Below are 26,394 nucleotides of genomic sequence, written 5' to 3' on the forward strand. Positions count from 1 at the left end.
GAAATAATGCAATTTAACATTAATGCTCCAATGTTGAATTCTTAGTTCTAACATATGATGCTAAGTATAGGCAATGCTGAGTGTGGAATATATTAAAAACTCTCATTATTCTTTTTGCAACAAATCTGTAAATTTGAATCTACTCTAAAATAAAAAGTAAATACAGATAAATATGTAGATAGGTGTTTCGAAGATAAGAAAATACAGGAATAGAAATGGGAAACATATGAAGGATTTTTGAAAATTAAGTATGGCATTAGAGACAAAATGACATTTTTGAAGGGGATGAGAGATTTAGCTTTACATATTTCTGAGAAAAAGTGTCACAAGCAGATATTAGGGTAATTGCAAAGGTCTAGCACAGAAATGCATCTGACGGCTTAAAGAACAATCAATATTTGTCTAGCAGTTATGACAGTACACTTGCTTCTCATTTTGGAGTACATATGATCCACACCTTGCTTCAGTTCTTAACTCCAGCTTCCTGCTAATGCAGAACCTGAGAGGCAGTGGTTGTGGTTCAGGTCGTTGGGCCCCTGTCACCTACTCGCCAGGATTGAGTATCCAGACCCTGCTTTGGCTTACCCAGTCCTAGCTATTGTGGGCAACTGTAGAGTGAGCCACTGGATAGGAGCTGCGTGTGTGTGTGTGTGTGTGTGTGTGTGTGTGTGTGTGTGTGTGTGTGTACGCGCATGCATGCCCCTCAAATAATTTTTTTTAATCCAGCTCACTGATTATGGAGTGTAAAAGCAGTGGAAGATGGTTCAAGTCCTTGGATTTCTGCACCCATATGGGATACCTGAATGAAGTTTCCTGCTCCTGGCTTCACATCAGCTCAGCTTTCGACATTATAGACACTTGGGCAGAGAACTAGTAGGTGGAAGACCTCTATCTCTGTGTCTCCAAAATGCCTATATACCATATACTACAAAGCAACAATTCTCTCTGTAATCTGCCTTTCAAATAAAATTAATAAATCTTTTAAAAATCCTTCTTATCCAAGAACAGATCAAAATACCAGTAAAATAACAGGTGATGTCTGAATACTGTCTGTAAACTATGGTTGATTGAATAATTTTAATGTATGTACACTAACCTTTAAGTGTTGATGGATACACAGTATGATGGTTATAGATGTTAACATCAGAAAAAACTGGGTGAAGTGCATCATGTGGAATCTATTTGTATTATCTTTGCAACATTTGTGTAAAAGTGAAATTATTCTGAAATAAAAGAGTAGGTTAAGAGCATGAATATATGCTAACAAGTTGGAAAACTAATGAAATGGAGAAATTTCAGCATACATATAACCAATCAAGATTAAGTCAAAAAGATACAGAAATGTAAGACAGATCCATATCAAACAATGGAATTGGATGGTAATTTAAAATCTCTCACCAAAGAAAACTCCAGGATCTGATGACTTTACTACTGAATTTTACAAAAGATTTAAAGAAAAACAAACTTCAATACTTTTCAAATTATCCCATAGTATTATTAAGGTTGTACCTCTGCCAAACTTTTCACAAGACCACATTCACTCTAATATGAAAACTAAATAAAGACACAACACAAGGACCAATATCCTTGGTTAAACTAGATACAGAAATTCTCAATTAAAAGTTAGCAAACAGAATTTGATACTACAGCACAAAGATCATATATCATGATTAAGTTGAATTTATCCCAGAGATGCAAGTGCAGCTTCATACTTTGTTGTAAATCACATCAATAAGATGAAGAATAATATATGATAATCTCAATAGATGCAGAAAATGTATTTAATAATAGTCATCATCCCTTCATACTGAAAACCCTCAACAAACCCTCAAAAGAAGGCACACATCTCAAAATGATAGCGTCTATATGCAAACAGCTGATATCAAACTGAACAGAAAAAAAGCTGAAGGCATTTGCCTTCAGATTGGGACCAACATAAGGATATCCACTTCCAGCACTTTTACTCATTATGATACTGGAAGCATTTGCAACAGCAATAAAGGAGAAAGAAATAAACAGCAGAAAATTGGAAAAGAGATATTAAAAAATCCAGGTTTACTGAAGATATAATGTTGGTCACAGTAAAACCTAAACAACCCACCAAAATTTAGCTGTCAGAACTGTTAAACTCATCCAGGGAAGTCAGATGGTACAAAATAAACACACATTTTATATACCAGCAAAATCTTAGGACACAGAACTAACAGTATTATATGCATATATGATGGCTATTTCATAATATAAATATATATATAGATGGAAGGAGCCCAAGGCTTTGCTCAGTTCCTGCTGCTTTCCCAGTTGCATTAGCAGGGAGCAGCATTGGAAGCAGAACAGCTGGGACTAAAATGGATGCTCATATGGGAGGCTGGTGTTTCAGGGAGCAGCTTAATTCTTAGTGCCAGAACACTGGACCCAACATAGCATTTTTAAGGATTAGTAATGATCTTGCTGAAAGAAGAAATAAAAAATACATCCCATTCACAATATCTACCAAAAGTTTCAAATATTTCTACAATGAAAATTATAAAACAATGATGAGAGAAATCATTAATAAATCAAAAGATACTCCTTTTAGATTGGAAGAATAATTGCATTAAATGCCTATACTACCTAAATCATTCTACAGATTCAATTATTACCATTACAATTATTATTGTCAAAATAATAATAGCATGCCTTCTGCAATTAGAAAAAAATCCTAAAGTTCATGAAAAAAATCATAAGACTCAGAATAGCCAAAATAACCCTGAGTGAATCATCATCATCATCAATATTAATTCAGCATCAAGTTGGAGATATTATAACACCTGATCTCAAAGCACACTACAAAGTACAGACATTATACAGTATACAGGCACTGTAGTGACACATTATACTCACTACATTACATATTATATAATCATATTACATGATCAAAAAGCACATTATATATACTTTGTGGTATAAAGTACACAGACAAAATATCCAGGTTTATAGAAGACATTATACTGTACACAGTAAAATATGAACAACTCACCAAAATATGGTAACAACCAAGGCTGATACAATTATCAAAAGAATGAATAAAGAAAATGTGGTAATAGATACATAATGGAATACTATTCAGCTTTTTTTTCAAGTACTATCATTTGCAGCAAAGTGGATGGAACTGGATAGCATCATGTCTACTGTAATAAGCCAGATGCAGAAAGACAAATGTCACATGTTCTTTTGTATATGCTAGCCAAAATTACACACACACACTTACACACATATATATATGTATATATATAATGCAATCTGAACACAGAAAGTTGGGAGCATTGGAAAAAATAAAAGACGTTTGCATTTAAAAAAATAGGGGAAGCTGGTTGTGGTCCATTAATTGGTGATAAAGATATTAATAATATAAGGGGAAAAGAATGAGGGGTATGGGAATGGTTTATGCTAATACCACACAATTTTTATTTTGTAAACTTATTCTGCAGCAAAATTTCAAGGAAAAAAAACTCAGAAAAATATATCCACACTGAACAACAACTTGATTTGTACTACAGGAAGAGGCTGATTGTTCCAGTCAGAAGCTCAAACCTATTACAATCCAAACATTAAAACACCAAAGGCATCCGTTTTATTTCACTTTCACCAAGAAAAAAAATGGTCAAAGATTCATTTCAATAATTGCCTTGTAGCCAGCAAGGAAGGAGACCTCCATGGAGATCCTTACCAAGAGAGTAGATTCTCAATTATCATCTGAAGAAAGGAGGGTGAAAGATACATTTGACAGAGAACAACAACAACAACAACAAAAAACAAAGCACATATAGAGCTCCTAGTATATATCCAGTAAAACACTGACTGTGTGAGAGGGTTAATGTTTGTCCTTTAGTTACTGGAAACGTCAATTGCATTTTTCTATTGAATTCAGGCTCTCTCTAAACACCAAGGGCTTATTTCTTCAGCACTTGACATTCTGCCAATTAATTTGTGGCCTTGAAGTCCTAACTACATCTTGGCTTAGATAAGTTTCCTTATCTTGAATACTGGAATAACACCATAATCCTTCTTAATCAAATGGCAGGGATTTAAAATGGATGCTCTTTCAGAGCTTCATCTGTCCAACTTCTAAGGAGCATAAATTGCTTGAGTCACATGCTTGAGGTTTCAACTTTCCTGCATTACTTTTGCTTTTTTTTATTGCTTTTTTTTTTTTTTTTTTACTTTTTAGAAAAGGCAGCCTACTCTCTTGGAATCCCATCTTCCAACACTACATTGCCAAAGTTTCTTATTGCTCATGATTTAGCAAAATTTATGTGAGTTTTAGTAGGGGATATTTTTGATCAGAGAAAATCCAATGATTCATCTCTGCTCATCTTCATTGCCATCTTCATTCCTAGCAGTGAAAAACTTATCAGAATAAAATGAATCCCACTAAAGCTGTATTCACAAGTATTTATCATATGTAGATGCATGTTGGGTGATTGATTTTTATTTTTAATTTTTTATACATCACATCGCTCTTAAACCTACCTTGGAGGGAAAAAGAACTACACTAATTTACAAAATGATAGCTATTGAGAACTTTTTGAATTAATTTCATTTTTTTTTAATTAAAAGGGATACTTTTTCAAAAGTGTATTCATTTATTCCCAGGAACCCAAAGGCCCTGAAGGCATGAATTGGCTTTAAGTTACAGGCAGTGCCTTATTTTTTTAACAACAACAACAAAAACAAAACCCGAAAAACCTATTAATAATGCAAAGCATGCTAAAGGGGTACTTCAGAAACAAAGTGACACATTTCAGAAGATATTTCCAAACATCTTCTAAGGTTGTTTAATATTTATGATATTTCTACAACGTGTTCTCACCTTTGTTAAGTTGTGACAACCTGTAGTAGCTCTTCTATGTCATATCACTCGTCTCACAATATTAATGTGAGGCAAATGTAAATATAAATACTTAGAGGAAGCAGCTTAACTTTCAGATATTCTAATTCATTTTTCCTATGATTAACATCTTAACGCCATCTGTGAATGAGAGAAAAACCTATGTCTTCTTGGTGTTAAATAAAATCATGTATTTGTATTTTAATGTTTTATTCATTTTTACTTTAAATATTTAATTTTATTTTAAAGCCAGAGAGATAGAGAGATGGAAATACAGCTTGATAGAGAGGAAAAGATCTTCCATCCACTGATTCACGTCCTAGACAGGTGCAACAGCTGGGGCTGGGCAAGGCTGAAGCCAAGAGATTGAAGCATCATCCAGGTCTCCTTTATGAGTATCAGGGACACAGACTTCTGGACCATATTCTGTTGCATCCTTAGACAAATTAGCTCAAACAGGTACTCTGATATGCAATGCTGGTATCACAAGCAAGGTCTTAACAACACATTAAGCCATAACACTGACCCTTTAATGTCTTACAATTATAATACTTTTATAAATTATTTTGGAGTAGGTGTAGTGCAGCATGTTAAGCCACTTCTTAAAATGCCAGCATTCCATCTCAGACACAGTTTGAATCCAGCTATTTCATTTCTAATCCAGCTCCCTGCTAATGTGCAAGGATGGAAAGCAGCAGAAGATGGCGCAGGTGCTTAGGCCTCTACCACTTACATGGGAGATTCCAGCCGAGTTCCTGGCTCCTGACTTCAACCTGTCCCAATCCCAGCTGTTGCCACCATCTGGGGAGTAAACCGTGAGTGGAAGATCTCCTTTTCTGTCTGTCACTTTGCGTTTCAAATAAACAAATCATAAATAAATAAAAGTTTCATAAATTTACTTGTTTAAGCCTTAAAATGACTAAAACGTAGCTAACTGAGATTCAAAAATTCATACATTAAAAAGGAAAATAACAATAACAAAACAACCACTTGTCTGTGATATTCAATCCAATGATTACTTTTAGATTATAGAACTTTGAATGAAATTACTTGTGTAACTGTGATAAGTATGTAACTCTGTTTTCCCTTTCCAAGGAGAAATAAGAACAAAGCATAAGATAATTTTATAGTAATATCTCTTTCTGACTATACTTACACAGAGTTTTCAAAAATGCACATTATGGAAAAATGCTTGAATCTAAATCGTTTTCACTAAAAAAATATTCTTTTTCAATTTTATTATCCATAAACCTTTGGAAGCACCTTCATATATTGAAAACTGTTGGCAAATACATTCATTTGCTTTCATATCTCTGATACAAATGATGTATAAAACATACAGAATTGTGGTAATTGCTACTATCTTGAAGGAAAACTTTCTCCTCAAATTCACATTTTTAAAAGAAAGTGAACCCACATCCTTGCTAATCGTGTTAAATGTCCACAGAGATCTAGAGATCCAAGATTAACAGAGCAAACATTCTGATGTAATTTGTGTATGCTAAAGTCCGTGTTATTTAAAATACACTCTAGAAGTGAGTAGGACAAAACAGAAGAGGAGAGCAAGGTTTTCAGAGTGACTGTTTTGTAGGTGGAGTGACTATGGATAAATGCATGAAAGAAAATAGAAGAAAATTAGATTGGGTTACTACAAAGCAATCATTTAGTTACTTTTAAAAATTTTATTTTATTTTATTTGAAAGGCAAATCTACAGAGAGAAGAAGAGACAGAGTTCTTCCATTGGCTGGTTCACTATATAAATGACTGCAATGACTAGGGCTGTGCCAGGCTGAAGCCAGGAGCCAGGAGCTTGTTCCCTGCCTCCCATGTCAGTGTAGAGGTACATTAACAGGTAGCAGGATTAGAAATTGAGCAGCTAGGAATTGAACAAACATCCTTATGGGATGCCGGCCCTGTAGGTGACAGCTTAAAACACTAAGCCACGGAGCTGGGATCATATAATTACTTCTCCATGTCATTAATCAACTTTTGTTCCTTTACTATTTAAACTAATTTATTTACATATCCAAGTTTGAATAAAAAATAGGTTTTATCCCTTTTCATACTCAGAGATTCAGGAAAAGTTCTTCCTAATATTTAGACTAGCCTGGATATCTCATTATTCAGTTTCAGAGAGCTAACTAGCACCAAATGGCAGTGTTTCCTAATAAATGAACATAAAAGGTTTTGTGATGAGCTGTAAGTACTTCTTTTGAAACAGTGACAGGTCCTTCTTGCTCATCTATTTATACAAAAAAGTGTCTTTTGTACAATAATTATCACTATTGTTGGTTTTCAATAATGCCAATTAACAGAAACAGTATAAATTCCTGATTATTATATCAAACATTATAATTAGCTTAACAAGAATAAAATTGAAGTTTTACCGTCTACACTCGGAGTCTGCTGAAACTTAATACTTTGTGACATTTGGCACAGCTTCAATTTATAGCTATGAAGCAGGAAAAAATTTTATCAGCTAATAATTACAAGTTATGGTGAAAAAGAGAACAGTAACCTAAGTAGTTGAGTGACCACTCCAAATTTTGTAGACCTACGTTTGAACCAGTGGCTGAGTTTTATTTAATTATCAGTATCTAAAATTCCACTAAATAAAATTGAGTCAATTTTATTAATTTTTAGTGATAAAATCTATGTGCTGTTTTAAATTTTGGAAACATACAGATTATCCATCATCTATCTATCTATCTATCTATCTATCTATCTATCTATAGCAGGGTGAACGATTAACAACTATGTTGTCACAATCTCCAACTTCCTGCTAAGGCCAATCCTCAGAAGCAGCACTGATGACTTAAGCAGTTGGGCTTCTGCTGTGGGAGACTGCCTCTGGATCTCCACCTGCCTAGCCCATGTGGGAGGTCATAGACACATGGCACACTGTGCCCTTGGCTAACAGACCCCAACTTGGCCTGTTCACTGGGCATGCTGCAAGAGCAATGGGCTGCACCCTAGTCTTTCTTCCATGCTCTGCTAGGACTTCCTTTGCAAATTACTCTAGGGAGTCAAATATTACATTCATCCTACTTTTCAGCAGAAAACGAGCCTGCGCTGAGATAAAATTTCTTGTGCTTCCTGACCTTTAACTTCATTGGTGGGTCCAGAGGAGACAGAGATATCTGTTAGCCAGTCACAATGTTGTTGTACTGTCAGGATCACTTTCTGCCTGCCACCTTCTCCTATATAAGCTTGTGACTTCTCTCAAATAAACAGATACTCTTCACCACCTGTTTATCTCCAGTGTTTCTGCTACAGACGAACACTGTCGACTCACCCTTCTGTAGTTTTGGGGCCTGCTGGACAGAAGACCCTAGAGATTCTGCAACCCACATGGGAAAACAAGAGTACACTTTGGTCTTCTGTCTTTGGCCCAGGCCCAGATCTGGGTATTTGGCTATTAAGGGAATTTGGGGAATTAATCCATACATAAAGGGAATGGATCCGTTAATCTCTCTCAATCTCTCTCTCCCTTTCTCTCTCTCTCTCTCTTTCTCTCTCTTTCTCTCTCCAAATAAACAAATAAGTTTTTTAAAGGGTTGGTCATTTGATGAAATGATAAAGATGACACTTGGGATGCCAAGACCCTAGGCTTCAGTCCTGCCTCTGCTCCCAGTTTCAGCTTTCTACTAATGCGCAAACTGGGAGGCAGAAGGTTACGGTTCAAATGATTGAGTCCTTGTCACAAACAAGGACTCTGTATTGAGTCTCCTTAACACAAATAAAGAGATATAGATTGAGTTCCTTGCTCTGAGCTTCAGTTTGTCCTAGCTCCAGCAGTTGCAGGCATTTGGGAAGATAATTTTCTGGAGGAAATTCTCTCTCTTTCTGTGTGCCTCTTTGTCCTTTAAAAAATATATATATATATCAATTTATTTTTAGAATTAGAAATAAAAATAAAACATTAGATATCCTTTCTTGTAGTTAAAGGACATAGTGTTTCTTAGGATCAGGATTTTGGGCTAGCAATTAAGATACGGTTTGGGCTGTACACATGCCATCTTGGAATGCTCAGAATTAAGTTCTATCTATCCTCATACTTCCACCATTTTGTTAATGGGTATCCTGGGAAGCAGCAAGTGGTGACTCAAGTACTTAGGACTATACCATCCATGTGGAAGAACAGAGTTCCTGGCTCTTATGTTGCAAGTATTCAGAAAATGAATTAGCAGGTAAGATATCTCTCTCTCTCTCTCTCTCTCTCTCTCTCTCTCTCTCTCTCTCTCTCTCTCTCTTCCCTCTCTCCCTCTTCTTGCTCAAATAAATAAATCTTAAAAAGAAGAAAAAGAAAATTTCCTGTGATGAGCACCAGTATTCTAATAGGAGCGGCACTGTAACATAGCGGTTAAAAAACATAGTTCTGAAGCTACATAATCTAGATTTAAGCAGTATTTCATTATTTGCTAGCTGTGTGACCTTGGACATGTCACTTCAACATTTTATGATTCATTTTTTATAACTATGAAAATGATAATAATAGCATCAACTAAAGTATTGTTTCATTTATGCAATGAGACAGAACTTAATGTGAAATCTTTTGAAAACTAATACAACCATCAGAGGTATCTTCAATATAGTTTCATAAATGTTCTTGTAACACACTGTTCCTATTTCTGAAATATGAAGTAATATAAAATGTGTCAATACTTTCTTCTTCATTTGAGCTCCTATCTCTTTTTAGAGCTAGATTTTTGCTGGATGCGTGTCAATAAAAGAATCCCTTTCTTAGTCATTGTTATGTCATTCAAGACCCTGGATCTGACTTAGAATATTTGCACAGAGAGTGTGAATTGAATGGCTAAACAGCTCAAAACAATTCTTGTATACTATGAGCTTGGATATCCAAACTGAATATTCCAAAAGTTTCACTAATTCCTCTCATGTTATCACTTCAAATATACACTTAAGCTTCCTTGAACATATTCAAGTCTTTCAAAGAACCTAACAGGATGTGATACCTAAAACTGAATAGAATAGAAATATCTTTATAATAGAAATCACATTACTTTTTAAACAGTTTAGTAGGTTATTATTGGAATGAAACCCTGTGTTAAAATTCCCTTTTGGACTAAGAAACTTGAAAGGCAATTGGGAAATGACACAAGGAAAAGTATTCATGGGCATTAAGTCACGGTTTAAAAAGTAGGTTTAAATAGGAGAAAATACACAAAAGCAAATTAAAGCATCAATGACTCTAGTACCAAGTTAGGACAATAGTCAGAGAAAACTGCAATTTTTATGGCTATTTAGGTCATTCTTCTTTATGATGCCATTGAAAAATGACAGTATTTTCCTTCATATCACTGATAAAGAGATTTGATCAATATTTCTATAATATCACTTAAGCTAGTAGAAAATTTAAGGTAGTAAAGCAAGGAAAACAATCAACAGAGCAAAGAGATAACCTAGTCAATGGGATTAATATCCGGAATATTTAAAGAACTGAAGCAATTCAATAACAAAAATAAAAAAAAATGAAAAGTTATCTAAATAGAAATGAGCACTAGATCTAATCAAATGCAGACATACAAATGGCCAACAGATAAATTTAGAAAAAACGAACAACACTGGGCCTTGCACAGTAGTCAAGTGGCTAAAGTTCTCATCTTGCACGCCCTGGGATCCCACATGAATACTGGCTCTGGTCTCAATAGCACTGCTTCCCATCCAACTCCCTGCTTGTGGCCTGGGATGGATGTGGAGGATGGCCCAAAGCCTTGGGACCCTGCACCTGTGTGGGAAATCCAGAAGAACCTCCTCTTGCCATTACGTCCAATTGGGGAATGAATCAGTGGATGGGGGATCTTCCTCTCTGTCTCTCTTCCTCTGTGTATATCTTACTTTCCAATAAGAACAAAGTAATTTTAAATAAAATTTAAAAACTTAATGGTCATAAAGCATTTAACAACAACAGAAAAATGAACATCACCAATTATCAGATAAATCACCTCATGCCAGTAAGATTGGCTATTATCTAAAAGACATAAAATAACAGTTGGGCAAGCCTGTGAAGAAAGGGGAACACTTAAACTGTGTTGATGAGAATATAAATAAGTACAGCTATTGTGGAAGTCAGTACGGATGTTCCTTTAGAAAACTAAAAGTAGAACTATCATATGATCCATTGATGCCACTTCTGGCTTATATATTCCACAGAAATGAAAACTATCTGTTGAGGAGACATTTCTACGATCATCTTTATTATAATGTTATTCATAATAACCAGTAAATGGAAAAAATCTAGCCATCAACTGATGAAGAAAAAATTACACACATATAATAAAATCGTCTTCAGACATAAAAATATATAACAACATGGATGGAACTGGAGGTGATTAAATTAAGTGAAATAATTCAAGAATGGAAAGAAAAAAAATCACACATTCTCACTCACATATGAAATTTTTAAAAATGGGTAATATCATATTAGTTAAAAATGTGAGTATGTCTACCAAAATCTGGGGAGGAAGGAATTGGAAAAGTTTCACTAACGAGTAGTAGATGCAATTTGATAGGGATAAGAACTTTGATGTTCTTTTGCACAGCAGGATGAATATAATGTTAATTTATTGCATATTCCTCTTTTTTAAAAAAATTAAAACATAGCATCTTTGTATGTTTATACTTTAAAGTAATGTCAAGGGACCAGCAATATGATGCAGTAGTTTAAGTCACTGCCTGTGACACCAGCATCCAAAAATGGAGCACTTGTTTGAATACAGGTTGCTGTGCTTCTAATACAGCTCCTGCTAATGAATGTAGGATGATGGCGCACTTCCTTTGACCCTTGCTACCTATATGAGAGACCTTGGTGTAGTTTCCAGCTACTGGCTTAATATTGGAACACTCTTGGTTATTGGTATCTGCTTGGAAGATAAACCATGGATGGAAAATCCTCTCTCGCTCTCTGTCTCCCACCAACACCTTCATGTCTCTCGGTCTCTAAACATATATAATTCTATAACACAGTAAAAACAATAATGTACACATGAAGTTTATTTCCATAAAGAAAAAAAACTTCACTGTTAGGAAAGACACTTGTCTCATAAATTATACTGATAAAAGCAAGGAGAAAAAAAAGCAAATATTATCCCCATAGATGCAGGAAAAGCATTCAACAAACATCAAAATATGGAAAATGTAAAATAAAGTATGTCTTCCAAAAGCTAATGTGCACCCAGAAGCTCAGAAAATGATACCTCTTAGGAACAACCTTTGCAGTTGCATTAAGGTCATACTGAGACGGGATGAGTATCAAATAATGGTATGTGATGATGAAGGCAGAAATTAGAGAGATGGAGCTAAAACTGAGCATTGCAGAGCTAACACACACTAAAATGAGGCAAGCAATGATTCTTTCCTAAAGACTAAGTAGAGCATAATCCTCCTGGCAGCTTGATTGCTGACTTTAGGCCTCCAGAATTTTGAGATAATAAATTCTTGTTGTTTTAGAAATAAGTAAATAAATAAATAAATAAAACACAGGACCAACCTAGAACTTAAGCTTGTTAGAGGAGAAAAGATATCCCCTTGGAATTTCTGAGCACATACTGATCCTTAGGAAGTGAATTTGCAGCTCAATTTTGCATCACTTGCAAGTAAACATGAATCGTCCCTAGGGCAATGACCTTTACTCTGAGCCTAAGAAATACCCATAAAAATACAGTGTCGCAAGGAGTTTTGTACACAATAAAATATCAAAAAATACACAAAGAAATAAAGCACCATGAGAAGTCATAAAAAAGGTAAAATTGGATACAAAAAATTAGTAAGTAGGAATCACCAGATACATAAGTTGGAATAATATTTAAAACATGTATAGAAATAAAATATATGAAACTAGCAATAAGAACCTATAAAATCATGCAAACAAATTATAAAAATGGATGTATGTGCCAGCATCCCACATGTGTAACCAGTTCAAGACCTGGCTGCACCACCTCTGATCCAGTTTGCTGTTAATGCACTTCAAAATGCAGCAGTGGATTGCCAAAGTGGTTCAACTCCTGCACCCATATGGGAGAGCCCAAAGAAGCTATTGGATCCTGGTTTCAGACCTACCTAGCACTAGTGGACACAGCCAATCGAGGAGTCTGAGGAATGAACCGTTAAGTGGAAGATCGCTGTCTCTATCTTTCCCTCCCTTCTTCTTTCTCTTCTTCTCCCTTCCAGATTAAAAAAAAATACACATTTTAATTTAAAATACATAAATATTAAGTAGTGACAATGGATATTAAAAAATAAAGAGCAAAATAAGTTGAATTAATGGTTTAAAAATCTTCGCATAGGAGCCAGGGTGTGATGTACTGGTTAAGAAACGGATAGTGCCATTCACAGCCTTTTGGGGGGTGCTTGGATATGTATCTCAACTTTGCTCTCAATTCCTGCTTCCTGCTATTGGGATGCAACCTTTCATTGCTCAAGTAGTTATATTCTTACTATTCACAAGGGAGAGCTGGATTGATTTTGAGGCTCCTGATTTCAGCCTGCTCTAGTCCTAGCTATTGTAGATATTTAGGTAGTGAAATAATAGATTACTCTCTGTCTTCAGGCCTTTCAAACAAATAAACATAATTTTAAAAAAGAAAATGATGAAAAAATTAAAATGCTGTTTTTAAAAATACTAAAAATAATATTTCCACAAATAAATTACACATTCATCTAACAAAAAATTATAAATTTACTCAAACTACTCCAGTCTAGAAAAATGCAGAACACTCTACATTTTCTACAATCAAAACTATTATAAGCTTGATAAAGTAAAGATAAAATAAACAAATAAGTATAAAAATAAATAATTTCACGATGACTCTAAATTAAGGGTTTGTCATGTTTTTCTGTAAATGGCAAGATCGCAAATGAATTAGGCTTTGTGGGACTGATGCTTCCCATTCTAATCACTCTTACAAAATCAGGTTCAAACAATTTGTAGATGAATGAGTGTGGATGTGTCTCTGACATTTTATTTGCAAAAAAAAAAGTAATAATAATAAGATGATTGGAAGATTTTGCTCTCTGCCATAGTTTTCAAATACATGATCTAAATGCAAATATCCTAAATAAAATTTTAACAAATGTAAAAATTGGCCAGATCCCTTTTGCCAGTCAATATACACATTCTCCAGACATTGTCACACATCTCCTAAAACCTGACTACATCCACATGTCTTGCACACATCCCTCCTACTGGGAAAAACCAATGATGAACTGATATGAATTTGAAAAGTTCAGCCATTTCGTCTAAACGAAGGCATTCTCCGGCTGTGTTAACTTCAAAACCAGGCTTGACCTAACGCTATATTTTACTTGTTTCTTTCCCTTTCCTGTGTTATTTTATTTTTGCCTTTACAGATTTTTCATGTAGAACAATCTTTAAAAATTATTTGCAATTGAGCATCTGTCTGCTTTTAGTTTCTTGAAGATAAAAATTGAATCAAGCAATGTAAAAAAAGCCCAAAAATATGACTAAAATAAATTTCTTCTGTTACATAATTCATCCAAGTGACAAAATAAAAAAGAAAATCGTATAAATTTTGGAATATTTAAATTATCTAATTAAAGAAAATCTAAGCAAGTCTGGTATATAAAAGAACTTCTTTAAGCAGCAAACATCAAACTCAGTGCTGAAATAAAAATAATTTTTAAGGTAGTGAGTAAGACCTAAAATGACAGTTGTCACCATTTCTGATTAGCATTGTACCATATATATAAGGAAAAACAAATCAACAACAGAAAGGTCATAAGGGAATACACAAAATCACCATTATTCAAGAAGGTAACTATTCACATACAAATCTAAAAACAAATCCAGCTAAATTACATGCACAATGTGAGATCTCAGCAGGTTTGCAAGAGAAATAACTAAAATCCAGTGTAATCTAATCTATAGAAATAGATTATAGCAGCTTGAAAACAAAATACAAGAGCAGACATGTGGCATAGTGGTTAAAATACTCATTTTCCATATTGAAGTCCCTGAGTTTGAGTTTCAGCAGCTTTTTTAATTTAGCTTTTGATAATGCAGTTTCTGGACAGCCGCAGATGATAGTTCAAGTACTTGGGTTCCTCCTGCATGTGAGAGACTCAAATTGAGTTTCTGTCTCCTGGCTTTTGATTCGGCTAGATTTGGTCATTGCAGACATTCAGAGAGTGATCAGTGGAGAGAATTTCTCTCTCTTTCTTCTCTCTATAGCTCCTTTTTTTTTTTTTTACTTTTTCTAACAAATAATTTTAAATAAAATAAAATAGCAATAGTGTATAACTAAGAAGTTGTGCAAGTTTCTTTTCAGAGGTATTTACAAAGTTTATTCGTTAAGAAAACTGAAATGAAATAGACTGTATTTGTGAATTTCACATTTTACATTTTATGTAACTGCAACCAGAATTTCATCTGATATAAAAATCTCACAATATTTATTCATGTCATTAATGTTATTGTATCACTGCAAAAAAAATACAGAGCGCATATGTTTAAGCATATGTATTTGGCCATTAATCAGCCATAGACACACATACATACGAGTATATGTGTACAAAAATGAGTGTACATCAAAAAGTTTCTGGAAACTGTAATTAAACATGAGCTTCTGTTGATGCAAAATAATTTGAAAATCATAAACAGATTTTTCATAACATGCATTTTCCATAAAAATTAAAAGGTAATTTGCACAGCTTTCAAAAAATTTTGCCCAAAGTAAAGCGCTTTTAATTCCATTTACATTGGCGTAGTATAAACACACAACCAGAGGAAGTGAGAGTGAGAGGGAGAGCATTGAGCAATGAGAGATCTCAAAAATCTCATTGAAAATAGAATTAAAATGCAGGCATTTGATCTATGCAGTTAGATGCTGGTTAGGATGTCCACATACGGTATTTGAGTATGTGGGTTAGAAGACCAGATCCAGTATTGACTCCAGCTTTGTGCAAATGGAAACCCAGTGATGCAGTAGTGATGGCCCAAGTGACTGCTCCCTGCCACACTGTAAGAAACCTGTATTGAATTCCTAGCTCCTAGCTTCAGATCTAGTCCAGTTCCAATCATTGAGGGTATCTGAGGATGAAACAGTGGATGGAAAATCTAGGTCTCTTTCTGCTTCTCAAATACACACATTACAATATAGGAATACTCATTTTCTGTGGACTTTTTACAGCCCCTTATTCTCTCTCTCACAGACAAACACACACACACACACACACACACACACACACACACAGCCAATCCACCATGGGATCCAGTTGAGAACTATAAATATTTTCAAAAAATGCACCTGCATTAAACACAGAATTTTTTGTCATTCCCTTAATAATATGATATAACAACCATATATGCAAATTTATATTGTATGAAGCATCACTGGTAATGTGGAGCTCTATAGTACACAGGAGGACATACATACGTTTTATGCAAATAATACACCATTTTCAATAATGGAATTGAACATCCACAGATTTCGGTACCCACAACAGGTCCTAGAACCAATCTCCCACAAATCCTACAGGATGGCTGCTTACAGAATAAAATGTGTGTGTGTGTGTGTGTGTGTGCGTGTGTGTTTTTAAAAAGAAAAAGATCAATGGATAATGACATAAAGACTACACTTTACCTCATCACTGATCAGAAAAAATAAATTGATCAGAAGTAAAAAGTAAGAAGAAAGATTGTTACTGCATAGCCATTTTATCTACGTGTACTTGAAATGTCTATTACCAAGTTTTGGCAACAAAGCACAAAAGAGAATTCCATATACTGCCGGTAGGACTGTGAAATATTTCCTTCATACAACTCTATCTTCCTGATTCATGGAACATCTCTTTCTACATGCTGAGTAATAAAAAAAGAGTGATTTTTAAAAAAATAGGCAGGGAATATATTTCATAATTTCAAGACATACACATCATTCACAACAGTTTATAATTCTTATTTTGTTTATTGCTTGAGATAATGCTAGGTATCATTTTGTTCTCACGTATACAGGCATTTCAAAATGTCCCTTTCCTTTAGTCATTTAAAAATTCTAGGTATGAAAACTAGAGTTGATTAGACCTCAATTTTTAAAATCAGAACACCTGGCTCATATTTTTCTGTGGAAAAAAGTCATAAAACACCATTAAACCTTATAGACACACATAATTTAAAATAATAATGAACAAGTTGAGAAGAGAGTTCATAACAAGATAAGGTTTTAAGCCTGGATTGTATCTACAAAATTATTCTACCACTCAACGCTGAAATGATGGTAATAATTTTATAAGCCTGGTTGAAAAACCAATCTGAATTTGAAAGAAATTTCCATTACTTTACTTTTAGCTCCGGAGTGTACAGTACATAAATTGGAAATAAGCACTTGTCAAAGATAGCATTTCCCATTTTCAGTTCTTTTCTAACTTCCATTCTAAAAGGCCTTCTCTGTGTGTGATACCGTGTCAGGATCGCTAATATTGCAGCCTCAGACACCCACCAAAGTAAAACCTGAGACTTGACAAAGCAAGTTACTGACACAGAAAGAATTCCTCACACTACAAAACATCTCCATAAGTAGAATTATTTAAATAATCCATTTAAGAATTGCCAGTATCTAGAACTCTAGATAATATTCTCACCTACTTTGATTTCTCTAATCCAAGCAACAAATTTCAGGAAAATAATAAAATCAATGAAATCCACCATTTTCCAGCTATACAGCTAAAAAATATTGCTAATAACAAGATCTCATATGAAATTTGAGATGTTTAGTAGTTTGGCAAGGCTTTTTAAAAGTTCAAACATGGGAGTGAAGGAGGCAGCACAACGGCTCAATGGCAAAATCCTCAGCTTGTAAGTGCCGGCATCCCATTTGGGTGCTGCCTTATAGCCTAGAAAAGCAGCTGAGGATGGCCCAAAGCCTGGGGAACCTGCGCCCGTGTGGAAGTCCAGAAGAAGCTCCTGGTTCCTAGCTTTGGATATGTATGCTCAGCTCCGGCCACTGCAGCAATTTGCGGAGTGAAACACCAGATGGGAGATCTTTCTTTGTCTCTCCTTCTCTCTATAAATCTGCCTTTCCAATAAAAAATACATGAAAAAAAAGTTCAAACAGATAAAAAGGAAGATGGAGTAAAAATGTAAAATTATTCTTCATAGTATTCACAGTAACAACCGTTAGAATTACAGTTTAAAACAGCAAAGAATCTTTTGATGACCATATTTAAAGCACTTATATATCGAGTATTACCAGTGATTTTTAATGTAGACATTCAGAATTAGAATAATTAGATTAATGTGAACACAGTTAAAGTTTTAGGAAATTGTACCAATGTCCCTACAGATAAATATATACATAAATCAACAATTCTCGAGAGTTTCCTGACCGGCAGGCCCCCATGACCATCAAAGATGTGACACGATTGTGGTCTTCAGCATGAACCACCAAAGACAGTCTGATCCAGCATGTTTGTTTATTGTAAAGCAAGCACAAACTTATAAAGACTAAGAAAGGGGAAGGCAGAAGATTATCTCCCAACAGTCATCCTACCCAACGATGGCACTGTAATTTGCTAGAAGGTATGTCTTTCTCTCTGGACCATCCAGTCATGTAGTAGGTCACCTACAACACACATGGCTGTCACGTATGATACAGGTCACCAGCAGATAGGCCATGGGTCATGCACAACACAGAGGCTGGCAGAGTTGCTTAGCAAGGAAGCTCCAGCACAGCTTGTCCAGGGACAGAAAGAGAGACTGGGGTGCAACCCACTGCTCTCACCTGTATGACGAGTGAACAGGCCAGGTTGAGGTCTTGGTTAGCCGAAACCACTGTCAAGGGATTCTCCCGTGTCCCTATGACCTCCCACATTGGCCAAGTAGGCAGAGATCCAAGGGTGACCTCCCACAAATAGTATATAAAAGCCAGCTTGTCTTTGCACCCTTATTCACAATGTCCATACCTAAACACACATTACTGTTCAACAGTCAAGGTGAAAAAACATCCCTGGTCTCCTGTAATCTTAAACATCTTTGCAAAGGAATACTGTTGCATTGGGAACATGAACTTATCTCTTCCTGATCATATTTTTAATCAATTGTCTGTTGTGCCTCCTTATGAAATTGAATTGACTCATGCTGTTTTCTTAATATGAATGAATGATTTCACAGTATAGTATGGTAATCCTTTTACAAATATGTGGTATTTACTTCTACTTTGTATGTTTTTTTTTTTACTGAGTGTTTGTTTTGGGCAGATAGAAATAGTTCCTTTGACATAGTCAAAGTTAATTCTTGTTTATTTTTTATTATTATGGAATGCTTCATTAATTTGCATGTATTCCTTGTGCAAGGGCCATGCTAATCTTCTCTGTATCTTTACAATTTTAGTACATGTGCTGCCAAAGCACAATGTCTTTAAGAACCTTAATCAAAGAACAGTCCAAATATGAGAATATTAATAATGATGATAATTTACTTAAAGCCAGAAGCAAACTGAGGTATATTCTTTTATATAAGGTGAAGTGCAGATTTAACATTTTCTTTCTTAAATGCAAAATTGTAATAACACCATTAAATAGCCCCCTCTTTTGCCCACCAATAGCCCCCCTCCTTTCTGCAAAATAGCTTCTTAACCAATTATTAAGCTATATATATAGATAATGAAGTTATGTAATGTTTATGTCTGGTTATTTTAACTGATTTCATCACCATGTTTTTATGCATTTTCACTATTTTAATAATATTTCCTTTCAATGTCTTTGTATATGTGTATATTACAGAAACTTTCACTTCATTCATTCTTACATTCACTGATTGGCAAAGGCGACACAGAGAAAGCCTCCAGGCAAGCCTCAAACTCCAAATATCTGTGGTGGTCCCCAAATCTTCATTTTTTATTTTAAACATTCTTATGCCTTAGCATTATATAATCACTTTAAGATAATTTTAGAATCCTACCAAATTCTATATTTTTCTAAGCTGTAGTTAATATAAATCAATTTAAATACTTGATAAATTATATATTATTAAGTCTTACTGTTTAATTGTTTTATTTACATATCTTTTAGTTAGGACTCATTATTTTCACAGGGTATTTTATTAAGCCAAGGAGCTTAACTTTTGCTTGTTTCACTATTTACAAGGATGACTTCTTTATATATTTTTGATGTTTAACTATTAGCAGATGCATGGCTTGCAAATATATTGATTTCCCCCATTCTATAAGTTGTCTGTCATTTTACTGATTTTTTGCATCAAACAAACAAACAAAGCCTGATGTAGACTCATTTGTTTCTTTTCACCTTCATTGTTTGTGCTTCTGGTGTAATATCTAAAATCATTTCCTACATCAATGTCAAGAGGCAGAAATCAATGCAGAAATTAAGCCATATCCTCCATTAGTGTGCCACGGTTAGATAGCCGGTTGCATTCCTGATACCCGTTTCCTGTTAATTTAGACCCTAAGAGGCAAAGACATTGACTCAAGTAAAATTGAGTTCTTGCCACCCAGCCATATGTGAGACTTGGATACAGTTCATGGCTTTCAGCTTCTGTGTAGCTCAACCCCAGTCATTGTGGCATTTGAAAAGCTAACCAGAAGAGAGCTTGTGCCTTCATGTGCTCTCTCTCTCCCTTTCTCTTCCACTCTCTCTCTCTTTCTTTCTTAAACAAATAAGTAGGTCAATGTCAAGGATTATTTTGAATGTTTTCTTCTGAAATTTTACACTTTCAGAGTCTACACATAGGTCCTTAGGCCTAGTTGCTCATATATTCAGGAATTTTTTTGTATGTGAAATGTTTTATATTTGGATGAATTAAATAGTTTCAGAAAAAAATTTCTCTAAATTTTGAAACACTTTCGTGTAACAGAACAAAATCTTTTAAGAAGAAAATGTAGTATTTGCTATTTGTTTGCCTGAGTAATTTCTCCCACTATGTATTCTTTCTCTTTTTATCCCTGCTTTCAAAATAAATGTAAAATTCTTCTATTCTATTGATCCTTCTAAAGAAGTAACTTTTGCTATCCTTATTTTTCAATCACCCCTAAACCAGATAAGAACAACTCAATACGAAAGCAGTAGGCTATTATTCCACTTGTATATAATTTAAACACTTTTACAGTATTTGGAAACTGGATCCAACAATAGAGAAAAAATGTTTTCACAGGAATGTAGTTTGCTTCAATATTTAAAATCAATGTAATATATGGTGTAAATAATTAAACACAAATGAAAATATCAATGTAGAGACTGCATTTAAAAACTCTAATATCCATTCTTGACAAAAACTCTTAACATGTTGGAAATACAAGAGGACTTTTTCTAAATAAGCGTATATTCTAAGAAATTTACAACTCATGTCCTACTATACAATGAAGATGAAATATTTTCCTTTTCAGATCAAGTAAAAGACAGTAATGTTCCATCACTTCACTTGCATTAAACTGCACACAAACTCATTCAATAAAGCAAAAAGTAAAAGGCACACATATTATATAGGAAGAAATAAAACTATCTCTATTTGTAGGTAGCATGTTTTTCTATATGTAAATCTCAAGGAATCTATAAAAAAAGAATATTGATACCAATGAATGATTTAGCAAAAAGATAAATATAAAAAATCAATAACATTTCTGTGTACATCTATATTTGCACACTATAGGTAAATGAATACAAAGTGGATCATAGCCCAAACATGTTTAAAACAATAAAAATACTACAGCAAAACAACAAAGGAAATTTTTGCTACAATGGGTTAGGTAAAAATTTATTAGGTAGGAACCCACAACATTAAAGAAAATATTTTAAAATTCCTTTTCATCAAAATTAAGAATGCATGAATGTGAAAGCACTGCTTTAATAGTTTCTTTTAGGAATGATAAGGCCAAGTCATAGAGTTGTAGACAATATTTGCAAATCGCATTTTAAAAGAATTTGTATCCAAATATGTGAACAAGCATCTAACTCAATAAAAATAAAACTAAATGCTCAATTAAAGAAATAACTTCCTAAAGAAAGTGTATGGATGAAAAATAATCATATTAAAGAATTCTGAACAATATAAAAATATTTCAATAACAAGTTACAAAGAGGATGTAGAGTAAGTGTAATTCTCTTGCTGGTTAGAATACTGAAAATTACATCTACTTAGGAAATATTTTTGTCATTCTCTCATAAAATTAAGCACATACTTACAATTTTACTCCAAGGTATTTATCCAAGAAATATAGAAATTCATTTTTCATGCAAATGCCTGTATCAGTGTTTAAAATTGATTTTTTTTCATAAGCAGCAAAAGTTGAAAACAGCCAAAATGTAATGGATGAATAAACTATGATATATCCATACCATGAAATCCAATTTGGCTGTAAAATTACATGAACCTTTGATATACACAACAGAATGAACCTCAAATGCCTTGCACCAAATGAAACATATGAAGATTTTAAAAAAAGATACACACTTTCCATTTGTATGATATTCTGGAAAATATTAATGTAAGTAAACAAAACACACAAATACCCAAAACGGTGTTCTCCAGGGGGAGCAGCGGGATTGATTTTAAGTATACATCACAAACAAAATGGTGGGGTTTAAAAAACTCTTGGATTTTATTTCTGGTGATTGAAACTAAATTGTATGCATCTACTAAATTCTTAGGAATATATTGCCATTTGTATGTCTACTATTTATAAAATTTAAAACTGAATGAAATGTAAAAACATATATAAGTGTATAACATATTGCAAAGTTATCTAGCCAAAGCCCTTTAAAATGCCATTTCACTAGTGTTGCTTTCTTAATGAGGAAATTGAAGCCACCAACCAAAAGAAAAAAAGTGGGAAAAAGGCAAATAAAATGCTATACCTTCATGATAATTTCAAGGGAAAAAATGTGCAGCAAAATGAACAAAATATTTCGAATAGCCCCTCTTTTTAGCCCTATTTTCTGTGCAGATTTTCTACTTCAGCAAAATTTTCTTGACACGATAGGGAATAACCCATTTGTTCATTGTGGAGCTCAAGTCCCTTCTGTTTTCAATTTGACTTTTGATTTCCCAGGCCCCAGTTCTTAGTAGGTACCCTTTGTGAGTAGTCATGAGAATTTCTTTTATCCTTACAATCACACTTATCCTAGTTAACACACCATGTCTTTCTTTCAATGAATTACTTGAGCTTGAGATCTCCTGATGACGGCTCTGGGAATCAGCTGTTCCTTCCCATCTAACAGGCATGAGTAAGTTTCTTTGATCCCTATACACTCACTTTGGTGACCTCAGCAGCTGGAGCATGAAGTCTTGGATTACAAACCAGAGTCTTCAGCCCCAGTGCATCCTCATTGGAGCAGTGAGCAGAGACTGAAAGCACCAATTTAAGCATCAAAGAAAAGATATAACAAGAAAGGATGGATCATAAAAAATAATAGAGGGAAGTGGCAACCTTCAGTGACTGAATGTTCAAAAGTATCATTTTAAAAATGGTTTTATTGTTTTGAAAAGGTCATTGAGCAAAATTCTCTTGGTGTTACTCATATGGAAAAATAATCTAAGTTTGAATCAAACTGAAATTTGTCCAAGATCCTTTCAATAGATTCTTTCCTTCTGCTAGGCCACTGCCTGCCCCCACCCATTGCTTTAAGGACAAAGGTGCAAATGAAGTAACTATGATCTCTAACTGCCCCGAAAGGGCTAAGTGACACTGCTAAGAGAAGAAATGACCCCATCCCTGTCCAATTTCTACCCTATCTTCTCTCTTCTTCAGCTTCTTTGTGAAAGTTAGTTCTAGCAGTTAACAACTCTGCAGACTATGGGGTAAGAGGCTGTGAGTCATGTTTTAGTTATACTTCCAAACAGAAATAAATCACATGGTGCTTACTTTTCATGTTGCTTCTTTTGGTTTTGATGAGCCCCTTAACTAGCTCCTTTGTGGGCATATTCTATTGATTCATACATGTAAATTCCAGATTTCTACATCAGTTTAGTAAAATGCTAAGCTTATTTCCTATCAGCTTATGTGGAAAATGTATAGCTTTCTGACAGATAACAGGATATACAAGGTTAGCTAAGGGTGTGTGGAAAGATATCTGGGAGGCTGGGTGACAGGGTGGCAGTGTGGAAGACTGCCACTATTTCTTCATCTTGTTTATATTTTGTATCTCTTCTTCCACGTTTTTTTTAAGATTTATTTATGTTATTACAAAGTCAGATATACTGAGAGGAGAGACAGAGAGGAAGGTCATCCGTCCAATGATTCACTCCCCAAGTGAGCCACAAAGGCCGGTGCTGTGCCGATCTGAAGCCGGGAACCAGGAACCTCTTCCGGGTCTCCCACGTGGGTGCAGGGTCCCAAAGCTTTGGGCCATCCTCGACTGCCTTCCCAGACCACAAGCAGGGAGCTGGATGGGAAGTGGAGCTGCCGGGATTAGAACCGGCGCTCATAAGGGATCCTGGCGTGTTCAAGCTGAGGACTTTAGCCACTAGGCCACACTGCCGGGGCCTTCCCCATTTTTATAGGAAAAAACGGAGAAGAGGGTTTTCCATGGTGGAGAGCATGACATTGTTGCCATATGTGGAGTACATTAAAGTTGTCTCATCTGGAAAAATATGGCTGACACATGAATGATGAATATTTTGGAGTCATTCGTGCAAGGAAGGAATGTTGGGGATCCTGTGTTCAAAAGTGCAGTGTTATTTAGTTGATATTAAAGATAAGAGATAGGTATCCAGGATTTGGTGTACATGTCTCTTGTGTTAATGCTATTAAATATGATTTATGAGTACATGATATATACACATTGTTCACAGAATTTTTCGCTCCATTGCTGCATAAATTCTTCACAGTATCCACTATACCACAAACTTTGACATGCCAAAAATGACAAAAAAGTGAACTATGTTGAAATCAACAATGTAACAATCATTAATACCTTTGTTAGAAACATAACAATAGCTCTCTGAATTTTGTGACATCACATCCATATTAGAAGGAAAAATTACCAGAGCTCTTCATTTATTAACCAAATCCATTACCTGAAGGGCATATATTTTAAAATAAAATCACTCTGGTATCTTTTTATTTTGTACAAGCAAATAATGAACAGTGGGAAAAGCAGAACAATTAGGAGAAATTGAAAGACTGGTGACTGCAGTTGAGAATGTATTGTGCCTGCTGGTTAGCATTTCCAAGAAACACGCAGTTTCGCAATGCAATCTCATTCCTGCTTTCGTTGGCACTGCTCTGCATGTTCATGTGAAATGATGGCACAATCTGGCATAACCAAGTCTCTCTGCTTACTGCTGTTTCATTCTGGCTGTTTGGAAATATGTCCTTGTTGCTGAAGTGATCTCAATGTGAGTCCTGGAATGCTGCTTTCTTAATTTTTATTTTTTTTCAGTGTGCATTTATTTAGACTGGTTATTTGTTCGGCAGTCTATTTCAGTTAAGACAGCAAGAACAAATTGTGTTATCCAAACAGAAGGCAATAAAATAACAGCCCAGCATTCCCTCAGCAGCAGGTGCCTCATGGTGAGCACCCTCATACTGTCTGGCTGAGTCTTCCCCGAATTGTCTCAGTGTTGAGAAACTTCCGTCACCACACATCAGAGTGAATTTGAATTAGAGGACCTCACTTTCTCAGTCAGACTAGTCTCCATGGGGCTCTAGAGGGCGCCTTCCTTGGACTCAACATTGTCTAGAGCTTGACTCCATGACACTGTAACCTTTATCCTCTTCCCTCAGGAAACAGGTTTCCCTCTCTTGTCCAGAGCTTATCCAACCTTGTGCAGAGCTTGACTCCATGACTCAGTTACCAGGATCCTCTTCCCTCAGGGAACACCCATGGTTCCCTCCCTCAGAAATGCAGAAACAGGTGCCTACTGTATTGTTCAGACTTGTGGGCAGCAAAGTGCTGTGCAGGTGGTTTACACTGGCTTTTCTGGAAGTAGCTTAATAATAGAACATCTTGGGCCTGACCTAGGGCTCCAGCTTGCCAAGGACGGTAGAAATAGGAATGAGAATCTTGGAGCAGGCATAACAGAAAGAAGGGAGAACCCATCTCAGTGAGGTGGCAAGGCCACTTGGATGACTTGTATTTTCTATTTTTGTTATCTCACTCACCCTCACTGGGGCATATCTTGCTCTATAGCTTGTGTCTTGTTTCAAACATGTGATGCTGTTCTTCTCCAGCAGGAAAATGTGCTTGCTATTTAGTCAGGCTCCCATTGCTCATCAGAATTTAACACTGCCACCTGACTCTTCAACTAATTTATCATTGATAAGAGGAAACTAGAGATGGGACTGTCATTGTGGTGCCACATATTAAGTTGCCACTTTCAATGATGGTATCAAAAACTGGAACACTAGTTTGAGTTCCAGATGCTCTGTTTCTCCATGTTAATTTCCCTACGAAGGCAGAGAAAGGTGGCATAAGTCCTTGGGTCTATATGATCCTGTGGGAGAACCAGATGGGATTTCACGTTCCTGGTCTTGGCCTGTTCCAAGCACCAGTTATCCCATGCAAGAACCAGTATATGGACAGTCTCTTTCTC

The 26,394-nt window shown here is 35.1% G+C and overlaps 1 long non-coding RNA gene and 1 other non-coding gene across 2 annotated transcripts in view; both read right to left on the reverse strand.

Moving 5' to 3' along the window:
* The window catches only part of LOC131478598 (uncharacterized), a 363,210-nt gene that overhangs the window by 293,534 nt on the left and 43,282 nt on the right, over positions 1–26,394 (reverse strand). The window lies entirely within an intron of this gene.
* LOC118760587 (U6 spliceosomal RNA) lies at positions 19,154–19,256 on the reverse strand. Its single transcript, XR_004996866.1, has one exon. It is a non-coding gene; the product is annotated as a U6 spliceosomal RNA (small nuclear RNA).

This window comes from Ochotona princeps, chromosome X (assembly GCF_030435755.1).
Source record: "Ochotona princeps isolate mOchPri1 chromosome X, mOchPri1.hap1, whole genome shotgun sequence".
Lineage (NCBI taxonomy): Eukaryota > Metazoa > Chordata > Mammalia > Lagomorpha > Ochotonidae > Ochotona > Ochotona princeps.